At 33.8% G+C, this 27,987-nt stretch overlaps 2 long non-coding RNA genes across 2 annotated transcripts; both read right to left on the bottom strand.

The window, feature by feature from the left end:
* Nucleotides 1–2,553: 2,553 nt before the first annotated feature.
* On the bottom strand, nt 2,554–3,829 carry LOC148769088 (uncharacterized). The gene is made up of 2 exons (XR_016032008.1): nt 3,639–3,829; nt 2,554–3,119 (listed from the first exon to the last, which is right to left on the bottom strand). It is a non-coding gene; the product is annotated as an uncharacterized LOC148769088 (long non-coding RNA).
* A 19,151-nt stretch (nt 3,830–22,980) lies between these two features.
* Nucleotides 22,981–23,791, bottom strand: LOC148769087 (uncharacterized). The gene is made up of 2 exons (XR_016032174.1): nt 23,464–23,791; nt 22,981–23,360 (listed from the first exon to the last, which is right to left on the bottom strand). It is a non-coding gene; the product is annotated as an uncharacterized LOC148769087 (long non-coding RNA).
* Nucleotides 23,792–27,987: the final 4,196 nt, after the last annotated feature.

The following is a 27,987-nucleotide window of genomic DNA, read 5'->3' as shown; positions in this document are numbered from 1 at the left end:
CAGGAACCGGGGCTTTATCAGACCCAATTCTAGATAAAGAAGCTTGAATCTCTTCGACCGAAATGGTTTTAGAGAGAGGTTCATGGCTTGTGTCTGAGATTTTGCCGCAGTTAATATTATGGAAAGTACGTATACTAGAGTTATTGGCGGTATAGAGGGAAGTAAAGAAAGTCGTACAAACAGATTGAATGTCCTGAAGTTCAAAAATACATTCATTATTCTCCAGTTTTAAACTTTGAATAAAATTTCTTCTTTTTCGATTAGAAGCAAAAGCATGAAAGAATTTTGTATTATTATCTCCATCTTGGAGCCATTGAACTCGTGATCTTTGGCGCCAATAGATTTCTTTTTGTTTAAGAAGAGATTGATGATTAAGACGGAGAATATTTAACTCATTAAATGATGTAAAGTCTACCCCAAGGAATTATAGAGTTCATGGGTCGAACGGTTTTTCAAAAAATCCGATTCATTCGCACGACATTTAATATCCGAGCATCTCTTCCGTCACCAAGACGGGGCAACCTCTGTCCCATTTCAGACGAACCAACCCCTCAGCATCTCGAGCATACAAGAACCACATTTTCCAATCGTCCAATTTATAGATACATTTTAGCAAGAACTTACACGTGGGCCGGGGTAAAATTGAAAATGTGGCCCTCCCGATAGTAATGGCCTCACGATAAACAAACCATGGAACAATTCGGGGGATACCGGAACTTGTGCAATTTCCGCTCGATGGCAAAAACCAAGGAAGTATAAGTGAGCATTAGGAGTTAGTTGACTAATACAAATCCCGGCGTCTTGGCATATTTCTACAAGAAGGGGATTCGGCGATAGAGTAAAGTCAACCATGAAAGGGACGCCATAGAAGGTAAAAAAGCCAACCGACGGAGCATAGCACCTAGACACGGCCATAGGCCGGTTTTCGGCCCGGAACCGGCTCGAACCGGCCTGTTGACGATCCGGACCGGCTTATTGACCGGTGAACCGGTACCGGAATCGTGAACCGGCCCGTGTCCCTCGGAAACATGCCCGGTTCTGGAATTATGTGAACCGTGAACCGCCGGGTAACCCGGCGGTTCACCCGGATTTAAAAAAAAATAAAATAATAAAACAAAAAGTTGTAAAAGGCAGAACAGGCCCAATGAACCGGACGTTATTTGCTCTTTTTTGTCTATTTAAAAATAATTCTTGTAATTTATTTATACATCAAGTATTTTCAAAATATATATATATATATATATATATATATATATATATATATATATAAATTAAATATAAATTTCTGGGCTGACTCGGAACCGGAGTGAACCGGCGGGCTGGCCCCGCGAACCGTATATTGTACGGGTCGGTTCCGGTTCCTGAAAAAGGGAACCGTGAACCAGCCCGAACCGGCCCATGGCCATGTCTAATAGCACCTATCACCATTGGCCGGCATTCTAATTTCCACATCTTCAACGACCCCAAGGCAAGCACGAATCTCCATCAACTTATCTGTAGCAAACAAAGTGCCAAAATCTAACTCCCCTAAGAGCTCTCCATCAAGTCTCGCACTCGGCCGAATGGCCTCATCCTGCGTCACTTTTGGCAACCCCAACTCATTCGAACTACTCCCATCATCACTACACTCTAATGATTTCACCGACGACAACCGCGGCGGAGTAGGTACGAACGGCAAGAGCCGACCATCCATTCAGATGAAGTGTTGTCGAACGATTTTTCCCTTTGAGTAATCCGAGCTAAGGACATGAACGTCGTCGCCCCAAGATGAGAGAAACGGACAAATAGGCCCGGGTACCTTGTTTTTCGTCGTCGCCTTGTGCCCTTTTAATTTCTGCAAGTTACGATTTGTTCCGAACACATCAATCTTTTGAGACCACGCCCAATGCTCTGGGTCTTCCAAATCGATTCCTGGATCAACAATGTTGGCCACACCACTAGCCTCGGCCGCCGGATCCTGACCCCTTGAACCCCACAGCTCCCGGCCCAATAATCTCAGACCCGATGACTCCCGGCCCAATAATTTCAACCTGACAGCTCCCGGCCCAATAATCTTGGACCCGACGGCTCCCGGTCCACTAATTTCGAACCCGACGGCTCCCGGCCCACAACTCTCGAACCCGCTCCCAGCCCACGACGCTCGGACTCGACGGCTCTCGGCCCACTAAGCCTCAGACCAAATACCCCCGCCCGGTCGCCTTTTGACCTGAAGGGGTTCGACTCGACAACCCTGCCCTGTTGTATTTTGGACCAAATGGCTACAAATCGGTACCCTTCGACCCGGACAAGCTCGACCCTGGCACCCCTCTCCTCCCAAACCGCCGCCAACACCACCAACCTCCTCCTCCCCACCACCGTCTTCCCTCTCTCCCACTACCCCCACCGACTCATCACTTGACTCGTCCAACAAAGTCCAACCCATTTAATTAAAAAAAGAAAAATGAAGAAGAATATATCTGTATGTAGTAATAGCAAGAGGGGAGGGGAAAGTGTAAAGAACAAAGAAAAGCAAGAGAGAAGAATATAGAGGAGAGAGAAGAGGGAAAAGAAGAATTAGAGAAAGAAGATTTTCTCTTACATTGGTCAAAGTCTTCAAAGTGAGAAATTCTCTTTTTACAAATATGTTCTCCTTCAAAGCTTAAGTCAAATGCTATTTAATGCAAGTGCACCAACCACTCCTATCTATACTACTACAAAGACGGGCCATCATCCTATTTCCATATTGGGGATAGGGGGCTTAATGATGTGGCTAAGTAGATTTTTGGCCCAACTAGAGGGAAAATTTACTTAGAGCTAAGATTCAAGCACAATTGTCCCACATTGAAAGTTTATGACAAACTAGCAGTCTATTCCTCCTATAAATATATGGTATGGCTTTTTTGTTGATCCATCTCTAATTTTGGTGATATTTTACCCCTTTCGACCCTTTCGACACGTGGCAAAGAACCCCTGAATTTCTCGTTATTGAACTTGAAGACCGTCTCGTTGGGCTTCAAGACTAGTGGGCTGATTCGTTAGCATCGAAGCAACATCAACATATGTCAAATTCGCCAAATTTGTATACAACTTTAATCAGATTTTTGGCACCTTCAAGGAGAATGCCAATGGCTTCCATTCAGCTGCAATTGCAAAATCAAATAAAAAAAATTGTTTAGTTATGTTAGTTGGGGAGACAAGACTACTAACATTAAATACAGTGTTGTATTATTCCAATTAAATATTAGGGCAAGTTAACAAAAATTGTCAAAGTTTCAAAACACTCAAAATCAACAAAAAATTAAGAGAGAGATAGGGAAAGAGGCCATAGCTGCGAATGCTACGAAATTTTAGAACAAATCGCTAAGATCTCCTCACCCAAGCACCTCCTAATAAAACCCTAGTCGCGGCAACCACCCAAGGTTCAGCGCACAACGGAAAAAATCACAAAAACAAATGTGACTTTCATAATTGAATTAAATTAACACTAAAAGATAGATCTCGACAAGAAAAATTCAACGGCGAGTAACCCCAAAAAAGCATATCCAAAGTACAAAATTATTCCGACTGCCGAAAAATAAATTACCTCTCCAAGAAGAACCGTTATCGGAATACGCACACAGTAAAAAACCCAAAAGAGCATATCCAAAGTACAAAATTACCATAAAAAGAAGATCCCGATGAGAAAACTTCAAAATTAAACCATCAAATTTTGTCCGTCAGACAGAAGATTATAACTCCGAGAATCGCCATTGTCAGCCGAAAAACTAAGAGCCGGCGGAAATTTGGATCTGAGAGAAAAATGATATAGAGAGAGACAATTGTTGTTGGTTGGGGTTTAAATATGATTCTCTTAAATGTATAATAGGTACTCCATGTGGCCGATGCGGGTATGTTAAATTTTGAAACAAAGTTGGGGATCACCAAGGATGTAATATAATTAGTTCAATATATTTTTCAAATGAGAGCGGTCCATCAAATTAGCCCAATTATTTATGAAAATATTAAATTAAGTTGTTGTACTAGCATTGAAATTGGAACATAATTTAGACTCTCTTTGAAAAAAAACGATTTTAAAGACAATTTGTTCATTTCAATTTTCAATTTTTTTGAATTTCGATATCGTCGATATTTTGGACAAATATCAACACATAAATGCACATATTACAAACAAGTGGTAAAGTGGACTCATAAGGATTATATATCAAACCACATGATCAGTTAACTGTCTAATTCCAAGAAAGAAAATTTTTGCGATTACAATCTTATCGAGTAATCTAAAGGTGGATGGTTTTGTTATCAATTGAAAATGCAAGAAATGATAATAAAATTTCGGTTTAAAGGAAACCTCGATTTATGTTCCCTATATGTTCACCAAAATCCTCAATTATGCAATTTATAATCCTTTGATTATTAGCCTGAAACGTTATATTAATTATAATACGGTTATGCATGTATTATAAATCTAATTGTCGAAATCAAGCTAGATATTCATGTTCAAGTTGATTACGACAAAATCAATAAACACAACTTTCGATCAATCAATACTATCTAGGGTAAATATATAAAAATATGTTCATACGTTAACACATGTCAAATAACACAATTACAATGTTAAATTGAGTCGAAAGCTCTTCTAATCGACGTTTAATTATCAAAATAGTTTTTTTAAGTCAATCTCAATAATCAGAGAAAAATAAATATAGATATAAAGGGATAGAGATACGAATGTAATCATTTGACAACAATGTTGCGGCACTATTGACAATGCCCATTCTTCCATGTAACTTTCCGGTGAATCGTTAAAATTGCTCTACATCTGCAAGAATAAAATTCAACTCCATTAGAATGATATCACCTATAAATTTCAATAAAAAAAAAAAAAAGAGAAACAGTATAGAAAAGAAAAAAAAAACTTGGGTTGCCTTCCAAGAAGTGCGAAGTTTGCAGTTTTCAGCAAGACTTACTTTTCGCTCTTCAACTCTTCAGTTTTCGGACCCATCTCCTCACTTATTTTTTTGGAAAAGTCCGAAATGGAAGTATTTGTCCGCTTCTTCTTCTTCCGTCTGGATCATTTAGGAAGGCTCTTGGGTTTTTCTTTTCAATCTCACGGTACTTGGTAATATCATTTTTTATCATCGTATTTTTTAGTGGTTCGCATTGCGATCGATTACACATTTTTCTTTCGTTCTCCTAGATGAACATTAGTCTCCATAATATTTATATAATTATTTGATTGAACAAGAATAAGGGTCGAATTGCTTCCATCATCACACATATAGCATTTATTAGCCACAATAGTCTTCTCATCCACACATTATACCTTGACAATCATCGTCTCCTCCCCTACACTCCTTAGCTCTCTATTTCCTACATATAAATATTTTTACATGTTTCAAGGAAAGTACGGTCTAATATAATTGGGATATTATCGTCTTTTTCCATGCATGTCTAGCATTACAAAGTCGGCTGGGAGTGTGAATTTTGTGTGCCTTAACTAATTCATCTTCAATTATATCTAAAGGGTGAGTTAAAGATCTATCGGCCAATTTCAGGGTCACTCACACAGGCTTACTTTCTACGAATTTAATTTCTCATAAGTTGAGGAAGACATCAAATTGATATTGGCCACTTAATCACACAACCCCCGCCCAAAATAACTAGTACCAATAGTGCATGGCATAGTGCAACTTTCGGGATCTCTATGCTTAGGTGATATTTTCTATTCTAAGACCTTAACACACTGCTTCGTCAATGTTACTATCTTACTCTCCTCAACCTCCTCTTCAAAGAAATAAGTTCTTTCACGAACTTAACCTAATTTGATGTATGCTCGAGAGCCAATAAAGGAATATTAATATACATTTTTTTATAAATTATTAAAAAAATGAACGAAATTGCATATCCAATTTAGACTTGATGAGACGTTAAGAAAATGGTACCTTAGGAGTGAACTCAGACAATATTACATTGCTACTACTTGTCTAGAGTTTGGTGGTCTTTGCGGGCTTCTCTTCAATATTATGTTCGGAAGTGTAATGGACTTATTGGAAATTGCTTCCAATTACCTCCTATTTCGCACATTTATTGCGTGGGTCGATTGTTTCCAACGGAAGTGAACCAGTTGGCCTCTCATTGAGCTTCAAAGTTATTTGGCCAATTTGCGTCTCTAAGCTCTGCATGGATGCCCGTGTGCTCATCATCAATTGGAAAAGGACCAAATGAATGTTGCATCCTTGTAGTTGTGTTGTCTACGCAGTGCCTTGAAATCCCTGCGGTGCTTGTGGTCTTGGCTAGAACTTCCTTATGGTCATTGTTGGCTTTGGCTCTCGGAATATCCTCCCAATTCCGAATTGTACATGTTCAAGTTAAAATATTTTTGTCTTAGGGTTGTGCTATTCAAATAATTCACATATTCCCATCTTGTCAAGCACTGATTTGTGATTTTATGACTCCACAAGTACAAGAAGAACCTAAATGAATAAGGACCTTCACAAATGATCTCTTAACAAATATGAATATGTATGACAAAGAAAGTTTTCTGATGAACAAAGGAAAAAAGATACAATTAGCAAAATAAAATTAAATTTATTGAATTTTTTCGTAACCCTTTACTGTAACACCTCACGTTCTCGATGATCTATACTCTACATTCTATACTATCTATAAAAGTATGAATCATAGGGTGGTTTCTTCCATTTTATGTGTGGACAAAAATATCTCTTTAAATAGGTAATATTTGAAGGTCAATTATTGATTAGTAATAAAGTAGATAGTCACTAAATCTTTCCATTCATGGATTTTTTTAACTGTAATTAGTGATAATATTTGACAAATGTTTTTTGGAAGAAAATATAATTGCAAATAATTTGATACGGAAATAGCTGAAGGATTTGGTCGTCAACGGCCATGGAGAACTGTTTGACGAACTGTTGGAGTAGTTTGATGAAGGATGGGGGTCGGCGGCTAGGTTAAAACCTGGTGTCTGATACCATATTAGAATTGATAAGTAATTGAAAACCCACATAACTTATGAGTTGATTTGCATTGATTATATATAGATAAATATTACAATGTAATAGACTAATCTAGGTAATTGAATCATTACTAATCTAGGTAACATAATTATAGAATCCTAATATTACAAGTCCATTATTTGTGATAAATTGGTAACGAAGGCAAGATGATCTAAGAGAAGGTAACGTATGTAACACCCGTAATTTATGCAAGAGTCTATGGTAGTAAATAATGAGATTTAAGGCTGATGTGTTATTAATAGATAAAGTTGGGGATAAGTATATAATAGGGCGAATGACAAATAGGCCCATCACATGAGACTTAAATGCACATTGGTCTACAAAAAAAAACAGTCTTCTAAATAAACTCATCCTCATGTCTTTAGTCTAAAATACCCTCCATAATGTAATTCTTATCAATTACATCCATTATGCTCTAACTTCCTTAATATTAAACATTGACCCCGGATTTAAATAAATATATCACATTAACCCCCAAAATAATAATTTTTTGAAAAAATAATTTTTTTTTTCTGAAATTTTTATTTTCCGGCCAGATTCCGGCGTTGACTTTTTTTTTTTTTTCTTTCTTTTTTCGAAAATTTTTTTTCCTTGAAAAATATATTCTAATTAATATTACTGTCTTGGCTAGGGGTATAATGAGACGAGCCGGCTCGCGAGCTTTCGGAGCTTGCTCGAAAAAAGCTCGTACTCGAGCTCAAAAAATCGAGCTCGAGCTCACGAGCCCGAGCTTTTTGACGAGTCGAGCTCGAGCTTCATTTCAGTTGTTCGACAGCTCGCGAGCTGACTCGCGAGCTTTACATTTTTTCTATATTTTTTTAATGCATATTAATAATACAAAATAATGGATATTATTAATAATAAATAAAAAAGAATAATATTACTTTTCTAATTTAAAAAAAAATTAATAAGACATATATAGTATCAGACTAGGGGTTGTCTAGGGTCCGAGAGGGGTTGTACTATTCGGACCCAAACGACGGAAAATCAACCAATAAAAATGTGACACGTATGATTTGTACGAACCCCATAAAAAAAGTACGATACCTACCTTATAAGTGAAATTACATAAAACCCCTATAACTAAAACTTACGTGACAATTAATAATAATTAATAATTAGGGCCATGACAAGGGACTTAAATGCACATTGGTCCACATAAACAACAATCTTTCAAATAAACCCATCACCATGTCTTTACTCTAAAATACCCTCCATAATATATTTTTTATCAATTTCATCCATTATACTCTAACTTCCTTAATATTATACATTAACACCGAATTTAAACAAATATATCACATTAACCCCCATTTTAATAATTTTTTGAAAAAATATTTCTTTTTAGAAAATAAATTTTTTTCTGAAATTTTTTTTCCGGCCAGATTCCGGCGTTGACCGGGAAGTGTCCGGCGTTGACTTTTTTTTTTTTTTTGAAAACCTTTTTTTTCTGAATTTTTTTTTTCCGGTCAGTCAACCGCAGTTGACCGCCGCTCTCCGGCGTTGACTTTTTTTTTATTTCGGTTTTGAAAAAAAAATTCTTAGAAAAAACTATTTTAATTAATATTACTATTTTGCCTACTAAATTACTGTCTCATACAGTAATATTACTGTTTTAGACAATAATATTACTGTTTCGGACAGTAATATTATGAATATTATTTTCCCGAACCGTAATATTACTAATATTACTGTCCCAAACAGTGATATTATTGCTTGAGACAGTAATATTACGGTCGAAGACAATAATATTACAGTCGAAGACAACAATAATGCAGGCCAGGACGATAAAATTAATTAATACAGTAATATTATTGTCTCGGACAGTTAAATTACTGTTGGAGACAGTAATTTTGAGCCAGGACAGTAATATTAATTAAAATATTTTTTTTAAGAAAAAAAAATTCAAAAAAGAAAGTCAATTAACAGTTAAATTATTGTATCCGACAGTTAAATTACTGTTGAAAACAGTAATTTAGCAGCCAAGACAGTAATATTAATTAAAATATTTTTTTTAAGAAAAAAAAAGTCAATTAACAGTTAAATTACTGTCTCTGACAGTTAAATAACTGTGGAGACAGTAATTTAGTAGTCAAGATAGTAATATTAATTAATATATTTTTTTTAAGAAAAAATGGTTAATTAACATTAAATTACCGTCTCCGACAGTTAAATAACTGCTGGAGACAGTAATTTAACAGCCAATACACTAATATTAGTTAAAATAATTTTTTTTAGAAAAAACAAAATTTAGAAAAAATAAAAAAAATCAAAGCCGGAGACCCTGCGATTGAGCTACCGGAAAAAAAATTCAGACAAAAATAAAGTTTTGAAAGAAAAAAATAGTCAACGCCGGAGACCGTGGGCCTCTGGCGGTCTCCGGTGGTGGCGAGTCAAAATTGAAATTATGGTCAAAAATTGGTTAATTGGTGAAATTAGGCTAAATTAGTTAGTCGAGGTATGATCGGGGTTTTTTTTTATTTGGGGGGCAAAGAGCACAAATGACCAAAGTAGCAAAGTACAGTTAACCCTACTTTTAATTCCCTGGTTTAATAATGTAAGGTTAATAAAGTAATTTTACATGAAGTACGATGGAGTACGACCTTTTTACGATCTATTTTTACTGGGTTCGTACTTTAATTTACAAATTCATAGGTTCGTACTGGATCGTACTAGTTCGTACTTTAAATCAACGACTATAAATTTTTACTAAATATTTTCTACGCACCAGATTAAATCGTTTGGGTCCGAGACGTACAACCCCTATCGGACCCCAGACAACCCCATCAGACTATTGCTAAGACATTAACATTCGAATAAAAAAATAGATTTATTTTATTAGTTAGTTTTAATCTTGTAATTTGTTATTTGATTAAAGAAAAAAAAAATTGAAATTAATTGAAGGAAAATTTGGTTATACTCAGCTCGAGCTCGGGCTCGTTTGATATACGAGCTCGAGCACGAGCTCGAGCTCCTTAGAAACAAAACAAGCTCGAGCTCGAGCTCAAAACTATAGGCTCGTCGAGCTCGAGCTCGAGCTCGAGCTCGAGCCTGGTATAGTTGTAGTGAGCTCGAGCTCGAGCTCACAAAATAAGGCGAGCTCGCCTCGTTTACACCCCTAGTCTTGGCTACTAAATTACTGTCTCAGACAGTGATATTAATGTTTGTGACAGTAATATTATGAATATTATTTTCCCGAACAGTAATATTATTAATATTACTATCTGAGACAGTAATATTATGAATATTATTTTCCCGAACAGTAATATTAAATTACAGTTGGAGACTGTAATTTAGCAGCTAAGAGAGTAATATTAATTAAAATAATCTTTAAAAAAAAAAAACAATTTCAAAAAAAAAAAGTCAATTAACAGTTAAATTACCGTCTCCGAAAGTTAAATAACTGCCGAAGACAGTAATTTAGCAGCCAAGGCAGTAATATTAATTAAAAATATTTTTGTAAGAAAAAAAATAATTAACAGTTAAATTACTGTCTCCGACAGTTAAATAACTGCTCGAGACAATAATTTAGCAATGGATACAATAATATTAATTAAAACATTTAAAAAAATAAATCAATTAACAGTTAAATTACTGACTCCGACAGTTAAATAACTGCTGGAGACAGTAATTTAGCAGCCAAGACAGTAATATTAATTAAAATATTTTTGAAAAAAAAAAGGTCAATTAACAGTTAAATTACTGTCTCCGACAGTTATAATTTAGTAGTCAATACAGTAATATTAATTAAAATATTTTTTTTAAGAAAGAATAAATTATTAAAAGAAAATAAGAAAAAAAAAAGTCAACGCCGGAGACCGGCGGTCTCCGGTGGTGGCGGGTAAAAATTGGGGTCAAAATCGAAATTAGGGTTAAAATATGTTAATTTATGAAATTGGGCTAAATTGGGGTGTAAATCATAAAATTGGAGTTGAATTGAGTTTCAATGAATTGGGGTTGGGGTAATTCTGGTATATATAAAAGAATTTTCCTTATTTGCAAATAAATTTGAATGGGCTGGATTTATTTAAAATATAAAAAAGTTGGATATCCCTCTTTTAATTAAGTGTCGTTGTCATGTACCTATTTGCCATTTGCCCATACTAATAAATGACTCGGTAATCGGATAATAGAGACGAAATATGATTAATTGGAAAATAAAAGAGACACGTACAACATTGGACGTGTTCTCCTTCCTACCTAGACACGGCCACGGGCCGGTTTTGGGTCTGGAACCGGCCCGAACCCGCCCGTTGACGAAACCGGCCCAATCCGTTGACCGGTGAACCGGCCCAGGACCCGTGAACCGGCCCGTCATCCCCGGGACGGACCCGGTTCTATGAATCGATGAACCGTGAACCCCCGGGCCGGCCCGGCGGTTCGCCTAGATTTAAAAAAAAAAAAGCAAATTCAAAAAAAAATCAAAAAAAAAAAAGCAAACAACGGCTAGTGAACTCGCTGTTATTCGATTTTTTTATTTTATTTTTTTCCCCCCAATTTTTCCTATAAATACCCTCACACCCCAACCCAATTCGAAATTTTTAAAATTTTGAATTAAATTAAGTTCAAGTCTTTTCATTTATCTCCTTTTCCTTTTTCTATTTAAAATTACTTCTTTAATTTATTTATTCATCAAGTATTTTAAAAAAAAAAAAATCAAATTTTCCAGGCCGACCCGTGAACCAGCCCGGATAGGCCCGGAACCGGATTGAACCGGCTGGCCGACCGGCCCGCTGAACCGTGCAAATTAGGGGCCGGTTCCGGTTCCGGAAACATTTAACCGTGAATCGGTATGAACCGGCCCGGAACCGGCCCATGGCCGTGTCTATTCCTACCCCGATAAATACCTCATCGTCTCTCGTCTTCTCTATTTCTTCATCGCTCTCTTTCTCTCTCGCCTACTCTCTCCTTTCTCTCTCGGTTCTTGACTGAAATTCCAGAAATCAATTGGAGAAAATTCGAATTCAAGAAGGGGTTTGAAGAAGTGAGGTATATGAAACAAATTTGAGGTTGGAAAAGCAAATCCCCAATTCAATTGTCGACAAAATTAGGGATGTGTGAACGAGGGGCTATAACGATCAAGTCACATCGTTGGAAAGCTTGGGAAGTCAGCTTTCCAGTGGTGGTGGCCTCCAACGGTGGATGCATCAGATGGTCGCCGGAATCGGGCGAAAAAGGCGACTAGCTGTCCAGAAATCGAATTCCAGCCTTTGGCTCTTCAAAGAATTAATTGAACGAGGCCTTAGAGGGTGCATCTCGACGACCATGAACCACGGTTAGAAACCTTGAGATGTCAGCCTTCCATAGGTGCTTGTTCTCGATGGTATTCATCGGCGGTGGTCGCCGGAATTTGGCGAAAATCCCAGCTGCTCACCGAAACTTTAGGGAAAGAAAACCTTCTGCCGCACCTGTTTTCGGAGCAAGAATTTGGAGGGTTTGGAGTGCGAATTTGGGAATCATTCCTTGACAAAACTCGTAGAGGACCTCGAAAACTATTGGTAAGTGTAAAATTGTGTTGAGTTAATGTATGTTTTGAAGCTGATTAGAGGTCCGAATTAAGTGACAGTAAATCTTTTAAAACATGGCAGTTTTGAATATTCTTCTTACGAGGCCGTTTTTGCTATGTTGAGATAATAATTTGGGCTGTGTGTCTTCTGAGAACTTGTAGTTTACATTGCAAGGTTCAATTTGGTGTTAATTTAGATAATTTGGATAACTCTACAAATTGTTATGATTTTTCAAATAAACAGTGCCAGCAAATGCATTTGTTTAAACAAAACCTGGCAGTTTCATGCAATCATCATCCAAGACTATTATTGCTGTGTTAGGTTGATAATTTGGGCTCAAGATCTTCACTGAACCTATAGATTCATATGTTATCTTTAATTTGATATATTGTTTAGGTTATTCGGATAAGTAAGGTGATCGACTGTTCGAATAAGCTGTGGCAGCAAGACATTCTTAATAAACGTTTCAAGAAATTGACTGTGTAAATCTTATTAATTGATAAATATTTGTATAGGCATTGAGAGTAGTAAAGCTCTCACTCAAGACTACATGAGATTTAAGCGTGGCTTGAGGGTAAAGATGTATTTATAGCACATGCATTGGACTCTAGGTGAGTACTCTATTTCTTCACTATTATTTCTTGGAAAAACAAAATGCACACTGAGAATAAGATATCAGTTATTGCTTCTTGATCACTTAATTGTGATATATCTTACTTGTTGCCTATCGTATTATATTATGATTCTTGAATTGTTGAAAATAATGATTTATTCGGAATCCTCTTGATGGTTCGTATCTTCTTCCTCGAACTATTCAAATAAGTTCTCATCTTGATTCGAGACTTATTCCAATAATTTATCATCTAGATTCTTTGGCTACTCAATCGAGTTCCTTTATTGATCCTTGAATTATTTAACGAGTTTAAATCTAATTCTCTATCAATATTGAATTATTTCACATTTTGACTTGACTATTAGTTGAACCACTTCTATTATGATTCATTAAATCATTTGATTTGTTTCTACAGTGGTTCAATGAAACGTAAATCGTTCTTTTCCCGACTCGTGAACCATTTAGGATTATTGTGTTTATCCATTAAATCATTCGTTTCTTACCTACTGTGAATTGATGGATCATTCGTATCTTGACTTCTCATTGATCCTTTGAAACCACTTGTCTTTCGAGCTATACAACTACGGATTCTATTTTAACCGTAGACTATTGTTAATTGAGATCCATCTTCATCAATTGTTATACGATCTTGAATTGTGGTCACTCTCTTATTGAAACAATTGATCGTACCCTTCTTGACTTGTGATTTTGTGACCACAAGATATTATCACTTGTTATTGGGATCCCACAATTGTTGAACTGTGATATTGGTTCTTTCCAAAGTGGAATTCATTATTGGGATTCAAAATGTAAATTGAGATAGTCGGAAGCATATCCGTATCTCTATATTATTGATTCATTTGGGGACGCCCTAAGGATAATTGACCAGTTGGGCTCGGGGCTGTTCGAAAAAGACTGCTGGGCGGTATTGGGCCGACGGTGGATGGTCTCTTCGACAGTACCCATATTGGATCTAGACCATTGGCGTAGTTGAAGGTTAACTGTGTTGATGGACGGATCGGCATGCGCCCGGGCATGCCTATTGATTGATTGACAGGGTAGCTCCCTTATCGGTGTTATAAGGTAGGTACGGCTAAGGGAGTCATAAGGCATGTACAGGTACATGAACAAATTGTTACCATGGGAATCTCTATGGTCTCATATTTGATATCCAAAGTTATTATCGTGGGAATCTCCACGAAATTCATAATTGATAACCGGGAATTACCCGTGAATATTGTTTTTTACCTGTACATATTGATTGTATTTTTTATTCTGGTCATACTAATGTGCCTTGTACATTGGCCTCTTATTCCTTATCGAACGATTATTCTCTAGATGGTCCAATTCCAACTCCAATTCCTTGAACAATTATATTGTGATTATTATTTGATTCAACTGTTATTCCCTTGTACTCCTCACTAAGTTCACTTGGACTTACTTCTTCTTTATTTTCCTTCTTATTCTTAGTGTCAGGTGCATTAGTGGACGATTATGTTGAAGGCTCTTAGGAGTAGAAGTTATTCAGAGATTTAGAGAGTTTAATCTAGTATTGTGTTTAAAAATGATTGTAATTCAAGAACTATGTATACGAGATTAGCTGTGAGCTTTGGTTGCCACTTGTGTTTGATTTTAATGCTGAGTAGTTAAGTTGAAGTTGTTGTATTGATTAGTAATCATAGTATTCATTTATTGAAGAAAAAAAAATATATTTCGGTAGTGGGCGTCACAACGTATATATCATCTCTTAATAAAGGAATGATGGTTGAGGTAAATCAAAATGTTTATATTTATGTATATATATGATATGAAATGATGTATATAGTAATATGTATGTTAATTGCCTCTATGTACTCGATACTCTTCGAAATTTTCATTGAGTCCAAAAGACTCGTATGTGTGTTGAAATGCTTGTAGTTACCTTTAATCACGTGCACGAGTCGTAAAGTTGAAGTCGAGTTCGAGGATCTTATGTTCACATAGAAGGTGCGTGGATCTTGTGTGCTCTCAACTTAGTTATGTGTTTAAATCCTTTTAGTTTACTACTAAAAACGTTTGATACCGTTATGAGAGTATTTGTTATCGTACTCGATCTTCCACCCCTCAAGGGGACTTATTATTAAGAACATTATGTGTAATAGATTGTGATATGCCTTGTTGTTTGAAACGCAACTTTTCCTGAACTTATATAAAATGCTCATCGACTAGATACTATGTTGTGATAGGCCTTGTCGTTTGAAATACGTTTTAAATATCTATTATGTTGTGCTCTGTCTTTGAATTTCATTAAATTTTACATAGTAATAGGTCTCTCCGTTATGGTTATTTTTCTAGGTCTTTTGACTTATTTGGACGTCATGAATTAACTATGAATTGTTTGCTACGACTGCACTAACACATAGTCACTGTATAGTTTTTGCATTAACATCCGACGTTTTTCTATCTCAAATGTATCAATTCCACTTGGAATAGATTCCGAACTCATTATACTATTTCGACAAAATATTTGGTAGTATTTGAAACAATAGGGGATTTATGAGATATTTTCAGAGCTCCCTTCTCTATTCTGGATTTTGAAATGAATTGTTGTACAACTTTAATTATTTCTACCAAAAGAATAAATAACTTTGAAAACCGTTTGAATGGAGTTCTCAAGACTCACATTAGAGTATGTGGTAAACATTTCATGTACTTTGCACAAACGGTTTAAGAAAAATAAATTCCTAAAGTAAATCTACCTAAATTATCCAGATTTCATCACTTTACTCTTTGCAATTAAGTTACTCATCATGCATACCCCTTTTAAGGAATCGGTTAAGTGTATATCGTGTAGTAAGGTGCTGACATTCTTCATCTAATTTTTAAAATAAAAAATTATATGTAACTTTTTCTTTATAGAAGGCGTTTTCCAAAAGAACCTTTCACACTAATTATTTTCTACGAGACTTCCGCTAATATATCTAAAATACTAATTAAATATAATTAGACCGGTTGTCAGATTTACAATGAACCATAAGCCATGTACTTCTGGGTTAGGTTTAGAGGTAGTCTTCTAATCTAATTGCAACTCTAGATTTACTTAGATCACATTCATTATCTAATTAAAACTCCAGATTTGTCGTCGATCAGGTATCATTGATATGAGAGTCCTTGTTGATATGAAAACTCCCATAAACAATAAACTTGAACTATACGCAACCGCGCTACTTGCTCAATTTTGTATCGAAATGGGACTTGTTGTTAGGTGCAAACATAGTCCCAAATTGGTTTAATACGGGAAAGAGATCTCTCTTTTATAAGGAGGAGATAACAACTCTATTGGCATGAGGTCTTTAGGGAAAACCTAAGAACAAAATAAACTAGGTTTGGCTCATATTAGACAATATCATACCAGTGTGGAATTTGTGCTATCTCGTCCCCCAACACTAGTATCAGAGGAATGACCCAAACTTAACCATGTGGTGGAAATTGCGGGAAATGCTCAGTGCCTAACAAATATGGTGAGTTCCCGGTGCGCAAATGACATGCGGCTTGAAAAGCTCCAGGTGGGAGGCTCTGTGCTCCTTTGTTCGATGTTCGGTGCTGCGAACAAAAATGGTGTGAGCCCTTAGGGCACAATTGAGGGGAAGCTCAATGGTCCTTTATGGTTCGACCTATGTGGTCCGTTGTTCGAGGGGAGGATTATTAGGTACAAACATAATCCCACATTGGTTTAATATGGCAAAGAGATCACTCATTTATAAGAAGATGATAGAAACTTTATTGGTATGAAGCCTTTTAGGGAAACCCAATAGCAAAATCAATTGGCCGTGACCCAGATTGGACAATATCATACAAATGTGGAGTTTGTGATATCCCGTTGGCACCAAAAAGTGGTATCAGAGCTTTGTTAAGGGTCCGTACGGTGTGGCGTACGAAACCCTGTGTTGTTGGTGGGTTGATTAAATCTTGGTGATAATTATACATGTATTGTTGGTGAATCCTGGTGAATTTTTTTTTTTTTGTTTATTGCTTCCGCTAATATTTTGTGAATTTGTCTGATTTTGCTATCTTTGTGATTGTGATTCAATTTTACTCTGAAATTGTGAATTTGTGTGATTCTCTTATCTTTGTGTTTCGAATGTTGTGAATCTTTGTGATTCGATCTTCTAAAGAATTGTGAATCTTTGTGATTCTACTTTGTGTTGATCCTACTGATATTTGATAATATTTGTGATTTTTCTATCTTTGTGATACTTGAAAAAGTGGGATCGTTTTCTGTGTTTTCTTTAGCTCCTTTCGATGGAAAATGTGATTTTTCAATTTGGCAACCGAAAACGAAAAGCATTTTAATCCATCTCAAATATTTTTAAGCAATTCCTCCAACTGAATATGTTTTTATAACTGTTTCAAAACATGAAGAACTTGATGAACTTGCTTATTCTGCTATTATCTTGAATCTAAGTGACAATGTGATTAGAAAAGTAGGAAAGCATGATTCTGCAAGATGTTAATGAAATTATTTGGTGGAACTTTATACTGAAACTTCTTTGCCCAATAAAAATTTTAATGCTAGAAAAGTTTTTAGGATTTAAATTGGACTTGAGCAAAAATATTGATGCTAATATGGATATTTTTACCAAGTTAATTAGTTCAAGATATTAAATTAACGGGTGATAAGAACATTGATGATTATACCCATATTGTGCTCTTGAATGTTATTCATAATGTTAAGTTTGTTATGAAGTATGATAGGGATCAGGTTATATTAGATATTGTGATTAATGTTTGTAATAGTAAAGAGCTTGAATTAAGAATTAATAGAGATAAATCATTTCGTGGGATAAATTTTAGTGGAGGAAGTCAAGCTTAGTCGTTTTCAAAACAACAGATTTGTTTTAGTCGAAATGGTCAAAATAAGAAAAATGGTGGAGATTGTAGTAAATCAAAGACTAATCCTAATAATAGAAGGCGTTTCAATTGTGGTGACACCTATCATTATTGATCAGTGTCTCAAGCCTAAGAAATACGAAAATAGAGATCAATACAAAATGATATTGACGGTGATGTGTTCTAATGGGTTATCATATTTGCATTACTTTGTGTTTTGTTTGTTATTTGCATTACTTTGTGTTTTTGCTTGCTATTGCATTACTTTGTATTTTTGCTTGCTATTGCATTACTTTGTATTTTGTTTTTATTGCATTAGTCTGTGTTTTAATGTTTATTGCATAACTTTATGCTTTATTGTTAATTTGTTCTAACTTCATGTTTTGAGTATGTGGTGTCACAAGGCAATGGTGACTTCATTTCTCCAAAAAGATCTTGATGACACAATTAGATCAGCTGGAGATTTGTAAGTATGGCCAAAAAATGAATTCTTTGTAAATGACCTACTTACAAACCCACATTGAAGCCCACTTACCCGGTGCCCACACAAAATTGAGCTTATAGTCTCTTAGCCCAATAACATAATCCCACATGCTGATTTTTCCTTTCTCTCCTTAACTAACGGGCGTGATATTCGCTCTCCTTCCAAAATTTTATCTCTTGCAATTCTCGGTGAGTGCAACTCCCCTTATTTTTGTTCTCAACCAACAGTGGTATCAGAGCATGGCTCAAACTTAACCATGTGGTAGATATTGTCGGAAGTTCTCGGTGCCGAGCAAATATGATGAGCTCCCGGTGCGCAAATGACAGGCGGTAGGGGTGAGCAAGTCGAACCCATCAACCCGTTGAACCCGTTAAAAACCGCCCCGCTAGGACTGGATGGATAGATCCATTTATAGGGTTGGGTCCTAAAATGGATAAGATCCGCGGGTTTGGGTCTAAGACGGGTTCAAAAAAAAATTAATACCCCTGAGACCCGCCCCGCCCCGCTATACAAGACGACGTCGATTTGTTTATATTATTTAGTATAATAAATTAATAATTGATAATACATGAATAAAGTATCTCTTACATGTCAAGACTTATATGTATAACGACGACATCGTCCTGTTTTGTCTACGGTTATGTATTTTATTTTAATTTTTTTCTTATAAAGGTTTGAATTTAGTTACTCTTTTTTGAATTTATGGTTAAAAATTATTAATTTTGATTTACTCGTGACATTTATCATTGATGTTATTCACGTTTGTTTCAATTTAAAATTTTACACTTGGTCATTCATTTTAATTTCTTAATAATTTCGCGTAAAACTGATAAATTATTAAAGAAAATAACGTTTTTAAATTACGACGGGTTTCGACCTGTGAAGGTTGGGTTCTACTTTAAACTCGCAATAGACCCGTCTATCCTAAACCCGTCGAAAACCCACAAGTTTGGTTCCTTAAAATCAAGAACCGTTAGTTGACGGGACGAGGGTGGGTTTTGCTAGAACCCGGGGGTTTACGACCCGCGCACACCCCTAACAGGCGTCTCGAAGAACTCCAGCTGGGAGGTTGGGTGTTCCTTTGTTCAAGGCTCGGTGCGCCGAACAAAGATGGTGTGAGCCACCGAGTCGCAAATTGAGGGAAGCTCAGTGGTCCTTTGTGGTCCGACGTATGTGGTTCTTTGTTCAAGGGTAGGATTGCTGGGTACAAACAGAGTCCCACATTAATTTAATGTGAAAATGAGATTACTCATTTATAAAGAGAGGATAACAACTCTATTCATATGAGTCATTTTGGGAAAACCGAAGAGCAAGTCCAATTGACCTTGACCCATATTAAAAAATAGCATACCAATATCGAGTTTGTGTTATCCTTTTTACCACAACACTTTCCAAATCTTTTGTTGAACTATGAACCAACAACTCTTGACGAATTTAATAGAGCACCACTCCTGCCAAAGCCCAATTTAGTCAAACGCCCAATAACGTAATTCAACTCAACTATTAGGATTGATCCTTATCACTTGCTACTTTCTTTCACTTGAAGATGATCAAATTTATCTTGTGATTGAGGCGTATGTTCTAGTGAGTATTGTTTTGTATTGTATTTCTCCAGCTAAGCTTATAAGATCTTACAATTAATGATAGAATGATAAAATTGAATCATGGAATGAACTTCTAAAACAACAAATGGTATGGCTTTTCTTTTCCTAATGAAAAATAAATAAAATGCACAAATACTTTCCAAGGTCTACATTCAAAAGTCGTTTTAAAATTTTATCGGTATTGTCCCGACTACGAATGTGGTTAAAGCTGTTTTTCAGTTTGAAATTTACAAAATTAAAAATGACCAAATTTATAGTCATTTGACTTAGATATCGATTCAAAATTGAATGAGATAGAATGGATGTTGGCTGAGAGAATTATGCATGAGTGAACGTCATTGCTCTAACCCACAATAAATCTACTTCAAAAGTGATTTTGACCATCTTATACTCTGAACTTTAAAAAAAATCAAAACATCAAACTTATAGCCATTTGAATTAGCTTTCTGATCTTGAATGTTGGTATTAATAAAATCGAAACAACGTTTATCATTTGAGTTTTATGAGCTTAAATACTCCATTCTTTTCTTTTCTAGTGACGTTTAAGGTTGATACACAGTTCCACAGTAAAAGTTATTAAAAAACCTTTAAAAATAAACTTATTAAAAAGCCTTGATTTTAGCGAAAAAATATTATTAGTTAACAAAATTACTCTTTTTAGATTTGTATCTTCTCTTTCCAACTCCATTGATCTATCATGTTAAGTTAAAGTTGGTGAAGAAAATAGCCTCACCAAAAAAATCTAAAATGACACATAATAATATAAGAATTTTTATAATTACATGAGACATAAGAAAACGGAGGAATTAGTTGCATCATTTAATAATGTCACGGCTTCTTTTTTTTTTTTCTTTTTTTTTTTTGAATAAATGTCACGCCTTCTTTATGATATAAATAAATGTAGAATTAGTTCAAACTTGAAAGACATATAAGTATTATGTTATGTTTCACTGGTTTGGTTAGATGGGCCATTACAAAATTACGAAATAAAATTAATAAGTTGGCCCACTTTCCTACTGCTTTTGTGGCTTTTTGCCTAAATTAAAGCTCCCCCACTCCACCTACTCTAGTGTCTACCGTACTAGGTAGCATATTCTTTTTGGTGAAATGCCATAAAATAAAATAAAAATCATTCTCATTTTTTCTTTATTTTACATTTTTATTATTTATTTTATTTATTCTATCAGAGAACTCAGTCTCATAATTGCTATGATTAATGGAATAAATATTTGGGATGATAAAAATGAAGAATAAAAAAAAATCATGTTGTTTTTCAGAAGCGAATAAATTGATTTTGCACCAAAATTACGGATCATTTTTTTTCTTCTTTTGAATGAAGTCATATTTTATACGTGAGTAATATAGAGATAAGAGAATCATAGTCGCACATAAATCAATCATTTTCGCCTCGATTTATTATTATTATTATTATTATTATTATTATTATTATTATTATTATTATTATTATTATTATTATTATTATTATTATTAGGGGTGGCAATTTGGATCCGGTTCCACGGATCCGATTAGATCCGGTTCGGTCCATAAGGATCCAGTTTAGATTACGTCTAGTTGAAACAAATCGGATCGGATCAAGTTGATTTTTTTTTTAAATTGGATCCATGTGGATCCACTTTAGATCCATTGAAAGTTTAACCACAAAATAAAGTGGGTCATATTGGATCCAACCAAAATCCAATCAAATACCAAAACAATTTTCTCACAAAAAAAGTCAAATATTATTTTAATTAAAAATTTAATTGTAAAACAGTGTGTGTGTGTGTATGTGAATGTCTTTGTGTGTGTAAACAGAGTGTGTGTGTGTGTGTGTGTTTATACGAGTGTGTGTGTGTGTGTGTATGTGAGTGTATGTGTGTGTATATATAAAAACACACACACACACACACATATATATATATATATATACATGTATCTGTGTGTGTGTGTGTATACGAGTGTGTGTGTCTGTATGTGAGTGTGTGTGTGTGTAAACAGAGTGTGTGTGTGTGTGTGTGTAAACCGAGAGAGAGTGTGTGTGTGTGTGTGTGTGTGTATGTGAGTGTATGTGTGTGTATATATAAAAATATATATATATATATATATATATATATATATATATATATATATATATATATATATATATATATATATATATGTTTACATATATATACATGTATCTGTGTGCAGTGGCGAATCCAGAATTTTTGCCAAGGGTGTTCGGAATTAAATATAGTAAAAAATATAATGGTTGGGTAAAAGTTTACAGGGATTCGGGGGCAGCGCCCCCGATTTTTTTTAATACTATACACATTAAATAATAAAAAATATGTAATATTTTCAAATTTAAAGGGATTATTTTACAAATTTTGGGCTAATTTATGAAATATTTAGACATATAAATTGGTGAAAATATTAAATGAGTGGTAAACATATTAAAGTTGCAAGTGACAAAATGTGTATTTCATTAGCATATTCTGAGTTTTCAAAAAAAAAAAAAAAAATACTCACAGACGTAAATTTAGAAAACAATTGAAATAATATATATATATATATATATATATATATATATAACATTCAAAAAATTGGAATAATTTAGATAATATAAAATATTAAAGGAATATTAAATAAATTAGAGTTGCAAATAGCAAAATATACGTTTTATTAGGAGATTTTGATATTTTGAAATATGAAAAAATACCCTCATGCATAGTCGATTAAGCCTTAATCGACTATGCTTCATAGTCGATTAAGGAAATTTTTTATTTTTTAACTTTTTTTTTTCTAATTTTGTTTTTAATTTTTGTTTTTAATTTTTTTAATTTTTTTCTCTATCAGGTTCATTAATGGATAGTCGATTAAAAATTTAACTACTAAAAATAACAAATCACAATTACAAAAAAAATACAAAAACAATTATATTTAAAAAAAAATACAAACATTGTAATTGATTTATACATTGGAATCAATAAACAAAAAATCAAAAAAAAAAAAACAAAATAACAACTAGAGTCGGTTAACCTTAATCGACTACTGAACATAGTCGATTAAGCCTTAATCGACTACGTACATAGTCGATTAAACCACGTAGTCGAATAAGTGCCCTGCCTGCGCGAAATTTTTTTTCTGCGCCGTCTTCCGCTACAATCCACCAAAAAACCCTAGATCGAGTGCCGCTTCTCTGTAACATTCCCTCTTCCCGGAACTACTCCCACAGAAGATACAAACCCTACCGAATCTCGATAAACAAAAATCCGAAGCATATGCACCATGCTAACAAATCAACCAACAATTTCCAGAAACTCAAAAATTTATTTAGAAACATCCATGGCTGAAGTCTAATTATTTTTAAGACAGAGTAGAGAGAGGAAATTACTCGAGGTTCATTTTCCAAAGGAGAGCCGCTGGTGAACGATGGTGGGGAAATTGGCAGAGAGATTGGAGTAAAGGCCGGCGACCGATTGGACCGCCGATTTCGCTGTTGGAGCTGGGATTAACGGCGGTCCCACATCTCGTTTTCTCCGTCAACGGCGTCGTTTTACCCACTGCAATCGTCGTCTTCGGTCATGGCGGTGGAGACTCTCTGAATTTCTCCCTATTCCGACAGCGGCGGCGGGGAGAATATTTGCCGGAGACAAACAAAGAAAAAAGAAAGAAAGAATAAAAAACAGAGAAAATAGAAGATATTGACGATAATGGAGAATGAGAAATGAAAAATGAGATTAGGGTTTTAAAAGAGTATATTGAACAATTAAGGGTAGTTTTGGAATTACTAAAATAATATTTGGGTGGAATATTAGCTAGGGGGTTTTCTCTAATTATTTTTGGGAGGGGGGGTTTCCTTAACTCATTTACCTAGATGAGGGGGTTCTTGCTAATTATCCCTATAAGTATTATGTTATGTTTCACTGGTTTGGTTAGATGGGCCATTACAAAATTACGAAATAAAATTAATAAGTTGGCCCACTTTCCTACTGCTTTTGTGGCTTTTTGCCTAAATTAAAGCTCCCCCACTCCACCTACTCTAGTGTCTACCGTACTAGGTAGCATATTCTTTTTGGTGAAATGCCATAAAATAAAATAAAAATCATTCTCATTTTTTCTTTATTTTACATTTTTATTATTTATTTTATTTATTCTATCAGAGAACTCAGTCTCATAATTGCTATGATTAATGGAATAAATATTTGGGATGATAAAAATGAAGAATAAAAAAAAATCATGTTGTTTTTCAGAAGCGAATAAATTGATTTTGCACCAAAATTACGGATCATTTTTTTTCTTCTTTTGAATGAAGTCATATTTTATACGTGAGTAATATAGAGATAAGAGAATCATAGTCGCACATAAATCAATCATTTTCGCCTCGATTTATTATTATTATTATTATTATTATTATTATTATTATTATTATTATTATTATTATTATTATTATTATTATTATTATTATTATTATTATTATTATTAGGGGTGGCAATTTGGATCCGGTTCCACGGATCCGATTAGATCCGGTTCGGTCCATAAGGATCCAGTTTAGATTACGTCTAGTTGAAACAAATCGGATCGGATCAAGTTGATTTTTTTTTTAAATTGGATCCATGTGGATCCACTTTAGATCCATTGAAAGTTTAACCACAAAATAAAGTGGGTCATATTGGATCCAACCAAAATCCAATCAAATACCAAAACAATTTTCTCACAAAAAAAGTCAAATATTATTTTAATTAAAAATTTAATTGTAAAACAGTGTGTGTGTGTGTATGTGAATGTCTTTGTGTGTGTAAACAGAGTGTGTGTGTGTGTGTGTGTTTATACGAGTGTGTGTGTGTGTGTGTATGTGAGTGTATGTGTGTGTATATATAAAAACACACACACACACACACATATATATATATATATATACATGTATCTGTGTGTGTGTGTGTATACGAGTGTGTGTGTCTGTATGTGAGTGTGTGTGTGTGTAAACAGAGTGTGTGTGTGTGTGTGTGTAAACCGAGAGAGAGTGTGTGTGTGTGTGTGTGTGTGTATGTGAGTGTATGTGTGTGTATATATAAAAATATATATATATATATATATATATATATGTTTACATATATATACATGTATCTGTGTGCAGTGGCGAATCCAGAATTTTTGCCAAGGGTGTTCGGAATTAAATATAGTAAAAAATATAATGGTTGGGTAAAAGTTTACAGGGATTCGGGGGCAGCGCCCCCGATTTTTTTTAATACTATACACATTAAATAATAAAAAATATGTAATATTTTCAAATTTAAAGGGATTATTTTACAAATTTTGGGCTAATTTATGAAATATTTAGACATATAAATTGGTGAAAATATTAAATGAGTGGTAAACATATTAAAGTTGCAAGTGACAAAATGTGTATTTCATTAGCATATTCTGAGTTTTCAAAAAAAAAAAAAAAAAATACTCACAGACGTAAATTTAGAAAACAATTGAAATAATATATATATATATATATATATATATATATAACATTCAAAAAATTGGAATAATTTAGATAATATAAAATATTAAAGGAATATTAAATAAATTAGAGTTGCAAATAGCAAAATATACGTTTTATTAGGAGATTTTGATATTTTGAAATATGAAAAAATACCCTCATGCATATTCAAAAAAATTGAAAACAATTGAAATATTGTGTGTAATGGAAATTAAATCTTGCACGGGTAAAAAATTTCTACCAACAAACTACAAACCAATTTTGAAAGTTAAATTTTAAATAATATACAGAAAAAATAAAATTTAAAAAGGAATATATACAGAAAACTCAGAAATAAAAAAAGAACTAAATAGAGCAATATACAGAAAAATTAGAAATAAAGAAAAATTAGAAATAAAAAAAGAACTAAATAGGAGGATACTTGTAAGAAAAAGGTCTCGAACTCAGGACCTCCTTGGAATTGAAGGAAGAACTCTACCAATTCAGCTACAGCTTTACATATTCAAATTACAGATTTACAGTTATATAAAGGTATATATATAGGGAATATTTTTTTTTTAAATCAAGGGTGTGCAGCTGCACACCCTTGGACCACACTAGATACGCCACTGTCTGTGTGTGTAAACAGAGTGTGTGTGTGTGTGTGTGCGTGTGTGTTGTGTGTGAGTGTATGTGTGTGTATATATAAACATGTATATATATATATATATATATATATATATATATATATATATATATATATATATATATATATATATATATAAACAATAGTGTGTATGTGCATGTAAGTGTGCGTGCGTGTGGTGTAAAAAAGTGTGTGTGTGTGTAAAAAGTGTGTATGTGTATGTGTATGTGTATGTGTATGTGTATATGTGTGTGTGTGAAAAGTGTGTGTGTGAATATGTGTAATTGTGAAACTTGAGATATTAAACCACATAAGTTGAGATATTAAACCCTAAAACTTGACATATTCAACCTCATAAGTTGAATTAAAGATGCAATGAATCCATGTGATCCAATTCGAATCGGTCTAAACTCGATTCACATTAAATCTATTCATGTAGGTTGATATTGGATCCGGTTCCTTTTGCATCCGATCTACATGGATGTGGATCAGATCCGGTCCAAGTTGAGAAATTGCACCCCTAATTATTATTATTATTATTATTATTATTATTATTATTATTATTATTATTATTATTATTATTATTATTATTATTATTATTATTATTATTATTATTATTATTATTATTATTATTATTATTATTATTATTATTATTATTATTATTATTATTATTATTAGGGTAATTACAAACACCCCCTGAGGTATGACCAAATTACAAAAACACCCCTCTTGTTTGGATAATTACAACCACCCTCCTCAACTCAGCAAATTTAATGGAATGTTCGAGATTATATGGAATATTATCACTTTTGTACCCGTTTTATCCCATTCAAACTCTACATTATGAAGCAAGATGACCATAATATATGATTTTTAGCTTGTATATATCAGTTTGTGGTGCATCGAAAACTGTATTTTTTACACAAAGAGTACAAACTAGAGCACATTTCACGGAATCTAGATGACTATGTTGAATTTGGCACCATAAAGGTAAGAAAAAATCATAGTTGAGGGAGGTAGATGTAATTATCCAAACAAGAGGGGGTTTTTTGTAATTTAACCATACATCCGGGGGTATTTGTAATTTACCCTTATTATTATTATTATTATTATTATTATTATTATTATTATTATTATTATTATTATTATTATTATTATTATTATTATTATTATTATTATTATTATTATTATTATTATTATTATTATTATTATTATTATTATTATTATTATTATTATTATTATTATTATTATTATTATTATTATTATTATTATTATTATTATTATTATTATTATTATTATTATTATTATTATTATTATTATTATTATTATTATTATTATTATTATTATTATTATTATTATTATTATTATTATTATTATTAACAAAATAATCAATTGCGGGTTTTGCAATCCCCGTCCCCGCCCATTTCAAAATCTCCATCCCCTAAAAGATTCTGTCAGACATCTCATCTCATCAGTAGGAACTAGGATGACAATTTAACCCACCTTGAATTTATCGGAAAATTTCCACCCGGTTAGTTAATGGGGTGGGTACGGCCAGGTATAAAAAATTTCACCTGTAGCGGATTTGGGTTTTGAACATATGCACACCTACCCGCACCGTATCCAACCCATTTATATATTTTTATTAATCTTTTATATTATAAAAATACTAATTTTTAAAAGAATTTTAACTAAATAAATTTGAAATATAAAACGATTATATTTTTTACGGTCCGAAGCTGGGTGGGGGTGAGTTTAATAAAATCAAACCCGAAACACGTACGAAACGGATACGGGTATGA

Source organism: Erythranthe guttata, chromosome 7, assembly GCF_056151865.1.
Source record: "Erythranthe guttata isolate IM_541 chromosome 7, IM_541, whole genome shotgun sequence".
Classification (NCBI taxonomy): domain Eukaryota; kingdom Viridiplantae; phylum Streptophyta; class Magnoliopsida; order Lamiales; family Phrymaceae; genus Erythranthe; species Erythranthe guttata.
Note: the sequence above shows the minus strand (reverse complement) of the source record. Positions and strands in the feature narration are given on the sequence as shown.